The 18,417-nt window shown below is 28.5% G+C and overlaps 1 long non-coding RNA gene across 1 annotated transcript in view; it reads left to right on the forward strand.

Annotated features, from left to right (window-relative positions):
• The window catches only part of LOC105844011 (uncharacterized), a 19,800-nt gene extending 7,777 nt beyond the window's left edge, over positions 1 to 12,023 (forward strand). The window contains exon 3 of the long non-coding RNA XR_010643574.1: positions 11,559 to 12,023. This is a non-coding gene — a long non-coding RNA (uncharacterized LOC105844011). The remainder of the gene's footprint in view (positions 1 to 11,558) is intronic.
• Positions 12,024 to 18,417: the final 6,394 nt, after the last annotated feature.

Genomic DNA, 18,417 nt, shown 5'->3' on the forward strand with positions numbered 1-18,417 from the left:
AAAACCTTTTTACATCTAATATATAAACATTTCCCACTATCGAATTCACTTATCGAACAAACGTTTTTTTTTTTGTTTTTTTGTTTACATATGTTAATCGTTGTACAGCTTTAAATAAACAATAATAAAAAAAATAATAAAAACTTACAATGATAGAAAATATAACAAATATAAACAAGGTATCTGAAAGAAGATCGCAAATATCTTGTCGTCAGAACCTTAAATAAGCATTTAACAAAGATAAGATTAAAAAAAAAAATTAACTTTTACAAAATTCCAAGATAAATAATCTGTCTGAAGAAAGATCAAGAGGATCTTCTCATCAGAATTTTTTACTAACATTTAAATTAAAAAGTAAAAAGTATAAGAACAATAAATAAAATAAGTAGGAATAAACTTCTATAAACTTCAATAACCTATAAACGTAAACATGTATATAAACAAAAAAAGTAGACCAAAATATATTTTTAACTTTTACTACAAAAAACAACTCAATATATTATCTAATGAAAGGATGAGGTTTTTCAGTTTTTTTTTTAAAAAAAAAGGCAAAAAGCTTCAAAATTAAAATTCGGCAAAACAATTTTATTCCAAAGGTGAGGCGCTCGATAGGTAATACAAAATTGGTTAAAGTTTGTTTGACAAAAAAGGTTCATTTAAAAAATTATTATTTCTCAAAATATACTTATTGATTGGTTTAAAAGAGAAAAGATCTTGGAAGACAGCTTAGGATAAGTTATTTATCCACATATATACAAAACATAAAATATTAAATACAACTCGTATTTATTCAGAACTCTCACTTTAATAAAATAATGTTCGAATGAGAAAAGCGATTTGCAAAATTGATTATACGGATTGCGCGTTTCTGACTGAGATAAAGACGTTGCAACTTACTTTATCTGTACTTCCCCAGGCAATATTGTTATAATTTAAATAACTATGTATAAATGAGTAATAGAGTTGGATTAAGACTTTCTTATTGAGATAGATTCGTGATTTATATAGGATCCCCATGTTTTTAGAAATTTTTGTACATATATAATCAATATGGTGATTCCAAGTAATGTTTTCATCAAGATAAACACCTAAAAATTTTGTATCAAAATCTCTTTTTATTTCTTTTTGATCGATAAAGATTTGAGGTATTTTTGATGGGAGAAATCGTTTTTTTGTAATCAAATAAAATAAAACCCATTTTGTTTTATTAGTATTCAAGGTTAACTTATTACACTTGAACCAATTAGATATATGTCTGAGTTCTTCGTTTACTGTTTTAAAAAGTTCAGCAATATCATAGTTAGAAAGGAATAAGTTTGTATCATCTGCACACATAATGCTCGTTAGTTTTGAAGCTTTATTTAAATCATTTATATAAATTAAAAAAAAGGAGAAGTCCAAGAATTGAACCTTGACTCCACAGGTTGTATTACAAAAAGTGGGTCGATGATCATTGTTAAATGGTACAAATTGTTTTTGGTTAGATAGATAACTTTTAAACCATTTTGAAATTTCATTTTTTATTCCGTAGTATTTGAGTTTTTAAATCAAAATATGGTGATCGACCGTATCAAAAGCTTTTGATAGGTCAATAAAAATTTCTAGTGTATATTGTGATTTTTCGAATGGTTTTGAGATTTCACGTACAAATTAGATAATTGCAAGTTCAGTTGAGTTATCTTTCTTGAAATCAAATCGATTGATGTAAAGTAGATTATTATCATGAAAATATTTGTATATTCTGTTGAACATAATTTTTTATAGAATTTTCGAAAATTAGGGGAGAACAGAAATAGGGGGATAATTACTGATTTCAGATTTGTCCCCTTCTTTAAAAATAGGAATAATTTTTGCAATTTTTAATTGTTCTGGGAGTATTCCTTGATGGATAGAAGCCCTAAAGATTTTTAAAAGAACAACTTTAAGTTGTTCAAAGCAATCTATAACCACGTTTCCATTAATTTGCTCCAATTGCTTTATTTTTTAACAGATTTGAAGGCTCTTTCGAGCTCATCAAATATCAATTCGGAAAATAACTCATCTGAACAAATGCAATTATCCAGGGGTTCTAGATAATCAGTAGGCAAAGATTTGGTCTTAGAGATTTTTTCAGACAGTGTTGGTCCTATATGAGTGAAACATTTGTTAAATTCTTCAGCTATTGTTTTTGGTTCATATAAACTTGGGTTATTGACTTTAACCATTTGTGGCAGAAACCAGAGCATGATTTTTTTTTTGCCGATAATTTCTTTCATTTTTTGCCACGTGCGCTTTGTGTCGTTTTTAAATGTATTGAATAATTGGGAGTAATAATTTTTCTTCAGGTTTTTGCGAATTCTTTCAAATAAGTTTTAGTAGTTCTCATAAATTTTTTCGCTTGAAGCTATTTTTGTTTATATATAACTTTTGTTTTATTTTAGATGATTTTTTAAAACCTTTAGTAATCCGGGGTTGTATTGATATTCTTAGTTGTTATTGTATAAAGATATTTTGAAAAAAGTTTTATAAATATATTTGCGTTCCAATAAAAATTTATGTTTTTCCAATGCAGTAATGATAGTTGGTCTTTAAATAATTTAGTTTTTGTATTACTTTTTTGGTATTAATGTTTCTTTCTGGGTTTGTTTTATTAAGTTTCAGGATAATAGGAAAATGATCTGATATACCAGTTTTTATGATACCTATTTGTATATTATTATTGAAAATATCAGTAGTTATAATATTATCTATAAGAATTGTTGTGTTTGTTATTACTCTAGTTGGTCGATTTATCAAAGTAACTGAACCTGTTTCAAAAATTGCATCATAAAAATTCTTAATTTTATGGTCGTCATTATAGAGAAAACAATTCTTATTTAAGTCTCCGACTATATAGTTTTCTTTTTTATCATTGGTTCCTTTTTTAATGATTTGTTGTAAGAACATGCTCAGGTTTTCCCTCACGCCGTCAGGTGGCTGATAACAACAGCTTAGTAAAATGTTTTTAATTTGATTGTTTGTAATTTCGATAGTAACAATTTCTTTATCGCAGTAAGAAACGCTCAAATCATTCATTTGTTTTTCTCTCCATAGAAATTATATTAAAATGAGGAATATCAAAATTACTACTTATTTCATCTACTGTGATCCAAGTTTCAGTTAAACAAATTATATTAAAAATGTGTTTAGTTTTTTCTAATAGATTTACAAGTTTTTCAAAGTTGCATTTCAAACTTCTTATATTGAGGTGGAGAATTAAAATTTGATTATTATTTTGTCCGCGAGCATTCTTAAAAAGAAACCCTTCTAGTTGGTTAGAAAAATGATACGAACAATCCTATAAAATTTTGCGATAAAAATTATTTTCAGGGTCTAGGTTTTCTTCTGGAAAAAAGATTTGTTTTCATTTAAATTAAAAAAAAGGGATTCAAAGTTATTAGTCATGGCCATGATAATAAATGGAAGAAAAAAACAAAAAAAAACTAAGGATTTCTTTTTGGAATGCTAGTTATTTGTTAAGATTGATTTTTAAGATAAACAATTTTTTCATATCTTACCGTTATATTTTCACCATTTGAGCGCCTTTGTTTAACTTCCGCAAATAACTTTTTCCAAATAGCAATTTTTACAAATGAGTTGCATCCTACCCAAACATGCCTGACAAAACATACATTGATTCAACAGAGATTGTATAGAAAATTAGATGGGTAAACTACTATCAGTTATTCAAAAACAAAAATTTAGCAAACACACTTTCAAAATACGTATGGGATACAAAAGAAAAATTCATATATAAAAAGCACTCCTGCGTGCAATAACATTACAAAAAAATGTCTACTTTTGCTTATACAAAAAAATAAAAGTTTTTTTGTACAAAAATACAAAAGAATTATCAAACAAAAAGAGCGTAATGATGTCCAAATGTCGTTTTGATAATAAATTCCTACTAACAAAACCACAAAAGTAGTAAAAAACTGATGAAATTATATTTTTAACCAAACAACTTCTGACTCTGCGAAATTTACAATCCTCATTTACAAAACCTTATCTAAAAAAATTTTCTTTTGTATAGACCTTTAGTACTTTTAGTAGTTACGACGCTCATAGCAACGGCTAATATAAAATAAATAACGGAAGCGATTGTTTAAGTCGCAAAAATTTTTGGTGTTGACAATATTTGGTGTTGACAATATTTTAAAAACACTTGTAAATTAACTAAAGTATATGTGAAAAAAAAAAAAAACTATGTAGGGGAAAATGGGGCAAGACGGCGAATGGGGTAAGATGGCTTTTCATATAATCACTCAACAAAAAAACTTGTTGTTAACTAAAGTCTTCTCCTCCTGATGATAAATATCAATAGAATTTGATTAAAACTTTTCTATGGGTGTAATTGAAAAGGAAGTCCGGAATTTGTTCTCTAAGAAATAATAACTTTTATTTTTTTTAAATTAATAAAAGAAAATATTTAAAAAAATAAGTATTTTATAATTTATTAAAAAAAGGTATGTCCATACAAGTTTCTTATTAATTCGTTTGAGTCAAAAAACAACCTCCGTTTAAATATATAAATCGTTTTTTTATTAACTTTAGACCGTTCTCGATTTGACAAGCACTATAATAAAATACCAAACCGTAAAGTTGTGAAAATATATATATATATATATATATATATATATATATATATATATATATATATATATATATATATATATATATATATATACATATTTTGGGTATGTCCAGCAACGTAGCAGACATCCCCTAAACACGCCCCTGTGAAGGATGTTCTCTTTCTAAGGTAACATCATTTAATGCTCATAATGTAGCTATATTTTCTGATAAATTAAAAGAAGTTCTTGCAAGATCACTAACATTCACAAATGGAACACGGATTTTTACCTTGATGAAACTTGAACTGTTACTGTGTAGAACCCACAAAAAGTATGGTAATTTTCAATAAATTGTGTGTTTTTATTAGTTTGATTTTTTTTTTATAAAACTACTTGATTTTATGGCTCTTGCAAAGAAAGAAGTTAAAAGTATTTGCAAAGTTGCTGAAAGAGGAACTCTTGTCACAACTTGTGTAATAATTAGTGCTTCTGGACAATATCTCCCACTAGTACTTATTTTTCACTAGTGCATTTCAAGGAGCATATGTTGTCAGGAGCTCCTTCTGGATCTCTCGGACTTCCATGTAAAACAAACTGGATGAACAGAGAAATCTTTTTGGATGTTATCAATCACTTTATAAGATTTTTATCAAGCACTAAAGAAAACCCATTGTTACTAATATACAACAACTGCGAAGCTTACTTATTCATGGCAGTATTAAATAAAGCAAAGGAGCATGGAGTGACTATTTTGACATTACCATCTCATTCCACACACAAGTTAGAGCCTCTGGATATGGGTGTTATGGGACCATTTAAAACTGCATATAGTGCAGCAATTGATTCGTGGATGCTCCACAATCCTGAAAAAACATTTACAATTTACCAAGTAAAAGCTGCATGTGTAGGGCTTGCTTTTCAAAAAACTATAACACCTTCTAACATTATAGCTGCATTTAAAAAAACAGGTATATTTCCTTATGATAGTATCGTGTTTACAGATAATGATTTTATGTGCATTTCTGTGACAAACAGACCTTTTAATGTTAAAAATAGTTGTATAAAAAATAGCGTAAATATTACATCTGAGAATTTAGCTCATCCATATCTTTCAACAAATGAAAAAACACACTGCTTCTAATGTTAAAGATTTGAACATATTGTGTTCTCCATCTCTTTTTGATTCAAATCAATCAGTTCATACTAATGTTGTCATGCTTGATTCGTCTATATCATCAGATTCTTTTATCACCCCTAAACAACTTAGAGGTTTTCCTAAAGCTGAAAAATAGAATCGTAAAAGGAAGGAAAGAAAGAAGGGTCGATCTATGATTGCCACAGACACTCCTGAGAGAAATCGGATTGAGAAAAGATCCTGCAATAAAAAGTTAGTCAAAATTACCAAGGTAATACTAGGCAGTGTACAGAATAGTAATAATAAGCCACCTGAAAAGGATAATTCAGTAATGGAACATTTAGAATTCTCAGATGGGAAAGGTTTAATAATCCTAGTAGATGATATTTGTGATCATGATATTAATCCAAAAGAAGAGGACTTTGTATTAGTTAAATTTGGAACAGCAAAAAAGACTATGTATTGCATCGGAAAGGTTTTATGTTCAAATTCTGTTATAGAAGAAGTTATAATCAGTTTTCTTTTCAAAAAAGGTAGTATTTTTAAGATGCCCAATTCACCTGACATTTTGACTGTCCCTCAAATGGATGTTAGATTAATATTACCTCAACCAATATTTTCTGGAACAAGTAAAAAGCAGCATTGCCATTACAAGTTTGAGGCTGTGCTTGACTATATTATTATTCGTTAACTATTGATCTTATTGCTAATATAATATTATAGTACTATTATAATGTTGCAAATAGAATTTTTGATTTTCTTAATAATTGTCATTTGTTTTTTTCCAAAAGTTTAATGGATGCCCTATCATACTTTAGGTCTTAAAATGATAAATAGCAAATAAATTAGTATAGTTATTTTTTGTATACTTTCATAGAAAACCTAAAATCACATTTGATTAATTTTGGTTTGTAAAAATAAATTATGGTAAAATCAAGTCTTAATAGACGAACACATCTTCCGGGTCTTCTTAACGGCAAAATTTGAAATAACTTCGTTATAAGAACCGTTATTGGCTAAATCTGATTCCATTGAAAGGATTATCAAGTTGCACAATCGCTCCTAGTCCATTGTGGAACAAAGATAATTTTTGATGGCAGCTAACTTGCTGAAAGATCTTTCATCTTCAGATATGAAGCAGGCAATGTTAGAAAGATTCTAAATGAAACACGCAATTGCGGAAACATTGAATGCAGTCCCTTTGCATAAAATTTATTTAGAAGTTTAAAAGGCTTTTTGCTGGCTAGAAAATTTCTTGTAACGGAAAAAAATTCCGAACTTCATCAGAAAATTCAATTTTACATAAGTCTTCTGGGTAAAATTTAGCCAGATTTTCAGCTTTTAAACGTAGTTCTTCCTATGTTTGAGATTTCTGTGAAAACCGAAGAAAAGAAAACTTGCTACATTCCTCTTCTATTACATTATCTCTTTCTTCTTAATCTTGATCTCATTTGACTAGTCCGTCTAGTGCAAAATTGAAGACATTACACTCAAAGTTTTTTGATGCTTCTTCGTGATTGTAGCCAGCAGTTTTATCAAGGAGGACTATATTTTTTCGCGTTCTCTTCACAGAAAACAAAATTTCATTAAATTTCAAGTTCTTTACAACTTCTGTTGCCTCTATCAAAATCAGATCCCGAAGCAAACGGATTCGATCCAGATCCTTCAAAAGGCCATTTAGAATCTTAACTTCATCATCAAGAGTGAGTTGAGTAGATTGAAGCAGAAGACTCACGTTGTTAACTGCCATCAAATATTTAAACCAAAAGTAGTGAAATCAAAAAATTCAAAAGAATTCATCCATTTAATTAGATAATGTACTTCATTACTGCTTTCGTCTGAAAGGTCTAACTCTTTTAGACGATTTAACGATTTCAACATCTCTCTTGGTTTTATTGCTTGTGGCTTGACTGCTTCAATCCTTGAGCTCCATCGTGTAACAGAAAGTTTATGTAATGACTGGCCTGTCTTCTACAGAAAAATTTTCCAACATACTGGGCTGCAGCTGAACAGATTGTATAGCTTTTGAATATTTCCAGAATAGGACTTTTCAGAAGCCGACGATTCAATAGCGTGTACTGCACATAAGTTCAAACTGAGAGCAGAGTGTGGAATGAAAATTGCTTGTGGATTATTTTGCCTAATCAAGGCTCGAACTCCATTGTAAACATTTGCCATATTAGCGCCATAGTTGTAGCTTTGACCATGACAGTTTTTTATGTTGAGCTCATTTTCTTCCAACACATTTAATATCAACTTTGTTATATTAAATCCCTTCTTCTTTTAAAGTTATTCTAGCTTAAGAAACCTTTCTTTGACCTTTCCAGCTGATTATCGCTGAAATGCAAAAAACGAAAAATGAAAGTAAATTGCTCGCTGTGGGACGAATCGGGAGTTCTGTCCGTGATGATGGTAGAATACCTTGATTTTTTGCTTTCTCTTTTCTGAGCAATTAATTCGAGCGCTCCAAGGAAGTTTCCATTCCCATTTTTTAACAGTTTTTGATTGGACTTTAATTGCAAACAAAAAATAATCAAAATAGTAATCCATATTTATATCCAATTATAACTTATAATTTTGATCAAGTAATGCAAAATATAATTTAAAATTAAAAAACAATATTTTTAGCCCTAAAAGCTAAATTTCTCGAAGCTAGAAAAATTGTGACGTTAAGAATGTATTGTAAAATTACTTTCCATTGCTTTGTTTCATCCATAATTTGTTTTTCTAATCGATGCTCAATGGACTTTATACTTTTCAAGTGAATGGTAATGAATAGTTTTGGTGAATAATGGTTAGAGGATTACTTTTAATGCGACCTGAAAGTTTTCTCGAATTTCCATGTATAGGGGAAAGGCGCCTATGATGGCATAGCGCCTATGATGGTATACCGGTCATATTTCCATTAAAATTGGTTTTGGTAAAAAAATGATTAGACCTACATGACTATACTGACTTTACATTAGTTTTAGTGAAAAAACGTCCCTTGTGCACAAGTATTGTTTTTATAATCAACAAAAATCGATTTTGGGATGTGCTGTTGTAGTTTTATTTCCTTCGCATATTTAAGATTGTGATTTTACTATTAACTGTGCAGAAATAAAATTTTCATGCATTTTATATTCAAGTTTTGTGCATTTAGTGGAATAATTACTTTAATTTTATCTTTTGAACAAAGCAGACACAGCTTGTTTTAATGAAAATGATGAATTTTACCCATGATGGCATACTGACGAGTTGGGGGTGTTGAAGTATTGACGAGTTGGGAAAACCTTTTTTTTTTATAAGAAAAACTTTTTTTTAAGTAAAGTTAAAAGAAAGCGATGCTCCAAAATTTTTTTTTGGTCCAAAAAATACGTAAAACGCAATATATCCTATGCGCATGCGCAAAATTTTACAATGCTGGTGTGTAGCATGAAATGGTAAATTAGGATGGTTTCGAGTAATTTCTGGCTTTTCTGAGGGAAGACTCTAAGGTTAAATGAAATCATTAAGTTACCCTCGATCCTAACTAGCCCCATCCTCCCCTATGCCATCATAGGAGCAGTGGTTGCCAATGATGGCATACTTGTGCTTTTTTTTACAATAAGAATAACTTATAAAAAAAATAAAACTAATGAAAACTCCCAGGGTAATTATTGTTCTTGATGTAACAAGGAATGTATCCATATCAAAACTTTTATTATTGGTCTTTAGGATACTGAATAATGAAGCTTCAAAGTTAAGTATGCCATCATAGGCGCCTTTCCCCTACCTCCATTCCAAGACAACAAACTGGATTGAACACCAGATCTGGTTAAAATAAGCAATCTAAAATAAGAGCAGGGAGACAAAAGAGTGATGCCACAGCCTAACTTCAAACAAGACAATCACTTTTAACTTTTTCTCTGTTTCTTTGTTCCTCTATAAAGATCTAAGTAGAAAATATGTATTTTTTTTGATCTCTTGGAAAATTGCTAGGATTTGAAAAAGGCCCCATCAAAATTATATTCGTTCAATCAGTGTCTGATTTTGGTTTCCATAGTGCAGAATTGTTAGAGGTTGGTCAAGTTTGTATAGAAAGATCGCTTTATATATTTGTTGGTCATTGTGACTATCAACTAAAAAACTAACTGATTTTTTTTGAAGGTGATGACAATTTTTGATGTCATTGGCAAGAAAATTATGATCTGGCAACTTATTAGAGTAATTGATACCGATCTCTATATCATAGAACTATAAAAAATATCGGTAAACAGAATTATTTTAATTATTCTTTCATGGATGTCAAAATATTTAAAAACAATTTAACTCCCTGCTTGCATTTATCTTCGTCTTTTGTCCAATGTTTGAATATAATAATATTTCTTTGTTTACTTCGTTATCAAAATATAGTCGGAACAAAATGCAGGCGAGTCCAAAACATACACACGCACAAAAGTATTCACAGGGATGCAAAGTTGAAGCAAAAATAAGTTAAATAACTAGAAGTTCAACCATTACAAACCGTTAAATAAGAAAAGAAAAAAAAATTCAACGCTCTTTACTTGATTATGCAAACAAAACGCCAATGCAAACGCGTACGTTTAAATGGAAAATGAATACCCAGTAAAGTAATATTTATCCTATTTTAAATGTAAACAAAGTTTAAAAAAAGAACGAAATTAATACACAAAAGTTGCTTAAGCTTTAAATATGTTATCAGTTAAATTTTTGCAATAATTTTTAAATTTTTAAATCATTGCAATAATTTTTTTAAGGCAAATGTCATGCCCCATAGAATGTGATGCCCGGGGTAAAGTACTTTAATGTCCCCTCCCTCTTGGTGGTCTTGTATACAAGTATATATATATATATAAATATATATATATATATATATATATATATATATATATATATATATATATATATATATATATATATATATATATATATATATATATATATATATACATATATATATATATATTGTAAAACAACTTGCCATTATTATTTGCTTATTTTAAAAAAGATTGTTCAATAATTAATGAAGAGTCTAGTTTTTGTTTTGAGAAATTGATAATTATAACATAAAAGTTATTTGCTTAATTTCAAATGGAAACTAAGTTTCCATTTAAAAATTATTTGTTAAAAATGACGATAATGTTAATTATGATGATAATGTCTCATTTGTTATCTATTTTGTGTATTCCTTTTTACTTTATCTTATTTAGACTATCAGTAGCTTTTTTAACTTTTTTTTTGGTATTGAAAGAGTACTAGTTTATATATTTTTTAGTTGTTTGTTTTTTGGCCCAGAATCTTTTTCTACTACTCACAGCTTTTTAAAGAAAATAAATAAATAATATTTAAACTAAAAAAAAGGGAAACAAATCTAAACTAAGGAGAAAACTGAAAATTATATATATAAATATTAAAGCTATAAAAAAGAAAATTCAAGTAAATTAAAAATGAAAAACTAATTCTTTAATAAAAAATAATTTGTAATTGTTCATTGTTCACTGGCAGCGTGATAATACGCACGTTTATAATGTGATAACAAAAAATTTAATAAAATGTTATGTCTAAAGCTTTTATGTCATTTTAAATAGAGACGTATTTCATTTTAAGTATTTAGATCTTTTAATAGAGGGTGTTATAGTGTGTTGCGATAATAGAGGGTGTTATAGTGCTTTGCGATAATAAAGGGTGTTATAGTGTTTTGCGATAATAGAGGGTGTTATAGCGCTTTGCGATAATGAGTTTATTAAAAATTCCCTAGACTTAAAACCAGAAATGTTTCTTTATAAAATTACGTAAAGTGATAGCCGTTATCTTTCATTATTTGTTACATCCCAGTCTATATTTTTTAGGTGTTCAATGCTCTGGCATGTGTTGCATAGGCGGAGAATGTGATTTTAAAAAAGGAATTATGCGCTGGACCTGCCCTAAAAATCAAAACTGCTTTAACGTCAATTGCGCTCGAAGTTGTCGTTTGTAAATGTCGAAGTTGCCGTTTGTAAAGGCTTTTTGAGGTTGCAGCAACATGTGGAACAAATTTTTATTTCATTAATGACAAAATATTTTTTTTACTTAAATATAAATAAATTTTCGTGTTATTAACTGGATTTTGATTTTAATGGTTAGTTTTAATAGTTCAATCATTTCAAAGAAAAAGATTATATACACTGGCTTTAAATATATCGACCAATTTTTATTTTATCAATACTTAATTACTTTTAGAAGTATGTATGTGCAGTTTGTTTGTAATATAAAATATGATAAAATATAATATACAACACTTTTTCATATTTTTGATGAATTAAATTGATAATTGATTTTACCTTTTTATCAATAAATTTAGGAATTTTCACCATTCCGGTTTTGACAAAATATTTGATCGAATAAGAAATCTATTTTTAAGGATCTGTTTTGAGTCACTGGTTAGTGCAACTTCTGGTTCAGACACGGCGCTTTTTAAGAAAATAAGCAAAACCTGGACAAAACTCGACAACTGGTAGAAATGAAGTGCCTGATGATGTCCGCTCTATCTTACTTAAAATAGTAGAACACTAACTTTCTACCTTGGCTACTTGAAGAAGCAACCAAGAACGTAGCTGATTTATTACAATTTGATTGAAATGATGATTGATTGATATTGACGTAGTTATAATTACGTTCTAAATCATAGTAAGTAAACATAGTAGACTTAATGATTATAATCATAAAACCTAATATGTTCCAACTTCACTCTTAAAAAAAAGGTCGAAATTTCTACCTTTTTTTTTAGTGTGTTAAAGACGTTTGAGATCTGCCGAGCAGTTGTCCAATTGACCGGAAATTTACTTATTGGAACTTATTGTTTTGTAGTTAAATAATGCATTTGTACCTGAGTGATCCTTTAACTCCTCGTATGTATAGAACAGTTAAAACATATAAACCAGAAAAGAATTGCCTTATGCGTATTTTTGTTTCTACTATACCAACTTCAAGTTTAAATAGCATTAGTTCATGTTGTGACAAAACTAGCTAGTTTTTTTTACGTACACTAAGACAGCAGTTATGCTTTGATTGCTACTCAACCAGTAATCAAGAGCTTATTTGAAACAATTAACGGATTTTGCTGTTAAAACTTTAATTGAAATTAAATTCCTTGCAATAGCAATTCTGTTAAAAAAGAAATCTTACCTGGAAGGTTGTTTAGCGAATTCTTTGTGGTGTTTAAACAATGTTATCAGTTTAAACAGTCTAAACAGTTTTTAACAAACCGAAAACATTTTCCACTCTTTATTTTATCTATACCATATATAGTTCGAGATTTGATCAAGTTATACCATGCATAATTTAATCAAATCAATCCATTTTTTTTGTCTGTTGAAGTTATCAAGCCTAAGGCAACGAGCCAATCTTCATATTTGAGACTTCTAGTTTATGAACCAAGTTTAATTGCTCTTTGTTTTATTTTTTTAATCGTTTCGATTTTTAATTGTTTCATTTAAGAAGGCCAAACAGAAACTTTAAAAAGTGGGCAAACGAATGTTAAATAAAGAGATCTCATAAGTTAAAAGCCGAACTTTGCAACCAACTTCTTCATTTGTCCCAGCAATTAAACTATTTTACCAATTTCTATAGATTCTTGATCTTGCATTTCAGATTTGAGAAAAGTATGAATCCGAAATCTCGTTCAAGCTCAGAATCATGAAGTTCCATTAATGAAAGGTGGGCAACTCTTATTGGTGGAACCAATAAGTTACTTACTTTTTGAAAAGTATCACCAAATGTCCTCCAGTGGTATTTACCAAGCAAAAACTGTGTATCTATTGCATACATTTTCGGATTCAGTGGTAAAACTCAAATCTAATGTATTAACAACAACTTCATTTGAGATTTGGGAAGTTGGAGCCCTTAAATACTGATATATAAAAAAATGCCATTTAATGTGTACTAAAGAAATTTTTAATTTCCTATCATTTATAGAAGTTGCATTTCGTTAGTCCAGTTCATTAAGAAATAATTGAAATCTCCCATAAATAAAACATCATAGAACCGCTTTTTGTCATCATTTTTTTCTAGCTTCTTTAAAAATTAAACCAAAATTTGTAGTTTTTAAAGAAGCTAGAAGTTTTAGAAAGAAAGCTAGAAATCTATTTTTCAAAGATGTTGCGTTTAATACATGCTGTTTCAAAAAATGTTTTTTTTTATGTTTTAATATAACTTTTTATCTAGGTTACATAAACATTTTTTTATTTTTGGGTTTTTATTTTGACAGCTTCCATATCGAAAAGGAGAGTTGGAATTCAATTCTGAACTAAATTTATTTCTTGTTTGAGTTGATAATGCAACTATAATTCTGCTTTAGTTAAATTTGAACTTAAATATACTGGTTTATGAACTTCGCTATTTCTCAAGTTTTTGGTTGCTAAAAGAATTGGATTTTATAGGCTCGCTTCACTAAGTTCAACAAGGACCGGTTTTTGTTGAATCTTTAGAATGCTCGTGTATACTGGCTTATCGTTTACACTGGCTTCACTTCAGTTTTATCAATAAAGAACAAAATAGCTTTCACACAATTTCACACAAACTTTCGCATCTTATTTTGTTCTAAACTTTTTGAATAATCAGAGAGTAGATACCCAGAAAAAAAGCTCTATAGAATTTCTATAAACTTTGAAACATATGGCCTATAGAAATTCTATAGAATTTCTATAGAATCTCTGTTAATTTCTATAGAAATTTCTATAGAATTTTTTTCTACTATTTTTTCTATAAAAAAAAGATTTTTAGCAATTTCTATAGAAATTAATAGATATTCTATAGAAGTTCTATAGAAAATCTATAGAATTCTATATAATTTCCATAGGCCATATGTTTCAAAAGTTTGTAGAAATTCTATTGAACTTTTTTTCCTGGGTAATAAGACAAACTATGAAATTTTGCCACACCAATTATGTAACAGTTTCGCTGCGTTTAAACGTCTCGAAACTTCTGCATTCAAACGATCATACAGCAAAAAAATTAGAACATAAGAGCAATATCTATTGCTATATATTAGCAGTATTTAAGGCATTTATAAAATGCCATGATGCCAGAGCAATAACTATTGCATTTTACAGCAGTATCAATGTAAAATCCTTTTAGAAATTTGTCAATGACAGCTACAACCGTTTGTTAAGCTGTAGATAATGCTTTAAAGTTTCTTGATATTCTTCATGAACAGGGTTCTTATCTTAAATACAGAGCTTGAAGATATATTTAAATATTTAAATTTTTTTAGGTGTAAATATCACTTCAATAGAAATGAACAATACGAATTCAAAGTTTATCGTTAAAGAGCTATTACTAATTTATAATTTTTTATAATTTTTGAATTGTGTCCAGGCTATCGCCTGGACACAATTCAAAAATTATAGTTTATTTGGTTTTATGGATAGAGCATTTTTACTGGTTTTATAGATAGAACTAATAAAATTTGCAGCCAACGATATCTCCATCTAGAGATTAGTTATTTGACACATGTCTTTTTTGAGGATGAGTATGAACTAATACTAAGATTTAACAAAATTATAAAGTGTATCTAGAAAAAAAAATCTAAACTATCTAGAAAAAAAATCGAATATCGTAATAAAAATCGTTGTAAAACTAACAAACTTTAGCAAATCGAAAATAGGCAAAACAGCTTTAAAATTTTAACAAGAAAACTACGACTTAAGAAATCCATTCAAGATTGTAATTGAGATTCCTCTGGAATATCAAATCATAAATAACTGTGTCAAGGAGCAATAAATTGGGATAATATAAAAAGAGTGTCTTAATCACACAAAAAAAACTTTAAAAAAAGAAAGAAAGATCCTAGAAATTCAACAGGACCAAATGATTTCATGGGTAATATACACTTTTAGTGTATTCTACCAGCTTTGTATTTAATTGCCAAGCAATAATCTACCTTGGTAATTTGTTTAAAAACTAACAATAAAAATTATGGGACTTCCGTAACTGAGAAAATTTAAAGAAATTATCTGACTCTTAAATCCAAGATGTGAAATATGTTTGAAGTTGATGGTATAAAGATATTTGAAAAGTATAAACATTAAGTGGATAGCTACAGTTAAGAAATTTCAAATTCTGGTTGGGAAAGGGGGGGAGGGGAGAATTTATTCATCTATACACCGCCCCCCTTCCTCCTCCCCGCCAATTCATTACTTCAAAATAAATTGATTTATTTTATTTATTTATTTATTTATTTCGTCATTAAAAAGAAATAAGCTTTTACAATGTTTTTACAACATAAAAATATAACATTAAAGTTTCGACCGGAGCCGGCAGAAGACATGGTCTTATCATCCAGCCCCGTTAATATAACTAAAAAATTCAGCCGATAAAAATGAAAAAGGAAAGTAGAAACTAAAGAGAAAACTGATTTAACAATCAATTTACTATTTGCAGAAAAAAAAGAAGAAGAAAAAAAAAAAAAAATTTTTAATTATTTTTTAAAATTATTATTATTTTTAATTTTCTATTTTATTCTACTTTTATTTTTATTATACACGCACACACACACACATACATGCAAATATAAGTCCGTTCATATATACATACAAAACCAAATAAATTCTGTTTTATATTCCATCTACAAATGGCGTAAGTTATAATAAATATTGCATTTACAAATTGCGTTATTATTATAATATAGAATAATATCAAACATGTTTTTAAGTACCATACAATATAATTAACATGTTGCGTCAATTTATTAGATATTAATTAAATAACATTATCAAAATTTTTAATAAAAAGATAGTAATTGCTTTGTATCAAAATCAAATAAGTGTTGTTTTGTTGCACGTTTAAATTGTTGAGTTGAGGTTAAAGTTTTTATATTACTCGTTAAAACTAAGTTCCATAACCGCGGCCCTCGGCAAGATATCGAAAAATCAGCTTGTTTTAATAATGTTTTAGGTATAAAAAAGTTATTTATTGAGTATTTAGTTTCGTATTTGTGGTTTAAAGAAAAAAAGTAAGTTTGGAAAATGCTTGGTAGCATACCATTTTTAAACTTGAACATAAAAATAAGTATATTAAGAATATTTATTTCATAGACATTAGGCACTCCAAGTTCTCTTAGTAGTGGTCTGGCACTAGCGTATTTATTTGCATTTAATATCAAGCGACTTGCTCGTTTTTGTATTTTGTAGATTGTATTTAACTTTGAAGGATAAGTACTTGCCCAGATAACGTTGCAGTAGCTGATGTAGCTATGAATAAATGCAAAATAAATATTTTTTAAACAATTTGCGTTCAGGAGATGTTTTGTTTTATACATAATACCAATAATTTTAGATATTTTATTTTCTATTACTTTGATATGATTACTCCAGCTAATATGTTCATTAAGAATTACGCCTAAAAACTTGATTGAGTATTCTCGTTTAAGTTTTGTTTTATCAATTAGTAAATCAGGTAGTTTTAAGGGGAGGGTTTCAGATTTTGATAATTTTGTAAAAAGAATATATTTACTTTTTTCGACATTTAAAGAGAGTTTGTTAGCCTTAAACCATTCGTTCAGGTTCTCAAGTTCTTGATTAACAGTGTTAAATAATAGGCTAATGTTTGTGTGGCTAAAGAATACTTGCGTATCATCAGCAAAAAGGACAAAGTTAAGTATGTTAGAAGATAAGTAGATATCGTTAATGTAAACGAGGAATAACAATGGACCAAGAATTGACCCTTGTGGGATCCCACAAGTAATGTTTTTAAGTCGTGTTACAGTGTTGTCATATGATAAAGCTTGTTTCCGATTATTAAGGTAAGAGCGAAACCATTTTAAATTGTTATTTCTTATTCCATAATTATACAGTTTATAAAGAAGAATCTCATGGTCAACTGTGTCAAACGCTTTTGAAAGATCGAGAAAAACCCCAAGAGTGTATTTATTGTTGTCAAACCCATTTAAAATTTCGTTGACAAGTTTGGCTATAGCGTGTTCTGTTGAATGGTGTTTTTGAAAACCATATTGGTTATTATTAAGCAGGTGGTGGTTTAACAGGTAGTTGTAAAGCCTATTGTGCATTATGCGCTCTAATATTTTTGAAATGCAAGATAAAATAGAAATAGGCCTGTAGTTAGAAGCTATAGAATCATCTCCGCTTTTAAATATAGGAACAACTTTTGCTAGCTTTAGCTGATCAGGGAATACCCCATTTTTTAAAGACAGATTACAGATATGCAGAAGGGGATATTCAATAATATCGTAGACATTTTTTACAACGTTCACGCTAATGTCATCTAGACCTGGACTTTTGTTTTGTTGTAAGGTATTAAATGCTTTTTTTAAGCTCATCCGGAATTATATCAAGCTCGTTCATAACTGACGTTTTTTTTTCTAAATACGATTTATAACATTTTTTTCCAGGAGTTATTTTATTAGCTAGATTTTCCCCAATTTTTATGAAATAATTATTAAATTTCTCTGCAATATCTATTGCCTTATTGGCTACTGTATCATTCTCATCTGTTTTTAAGTATTGCGGGAATACTTTTGTGGCATCTTTTTTTTTCCCTGTTACCTCTTTAATTACGCCCCATGTTTTTTTTGTGTTACCGCTATAGTTTTCTAATAAATTGCAATAATAGTTTTTTTTTGAATGCTTTTTTAATTTTTCAAATAGATTTTTGTATTGTTTATATATTTTTTCGTTTTTATAAGTCTTTTTTTTCAAAAACTTTTCATAAAGC

This window comes from Hydra vulgaris, chromosome 14, assembly GCF_038396675.1.
Source record: "Hydra vulgaris chromosome 14, alternate assembly HydraT2T_AEP".
Lineage (NCBI taxonomy): Eukaryota > Metazoa > Cnidaria > Hydrozoa > Anthoathecata > Hydridae > Hydra > Hydra vulgaris.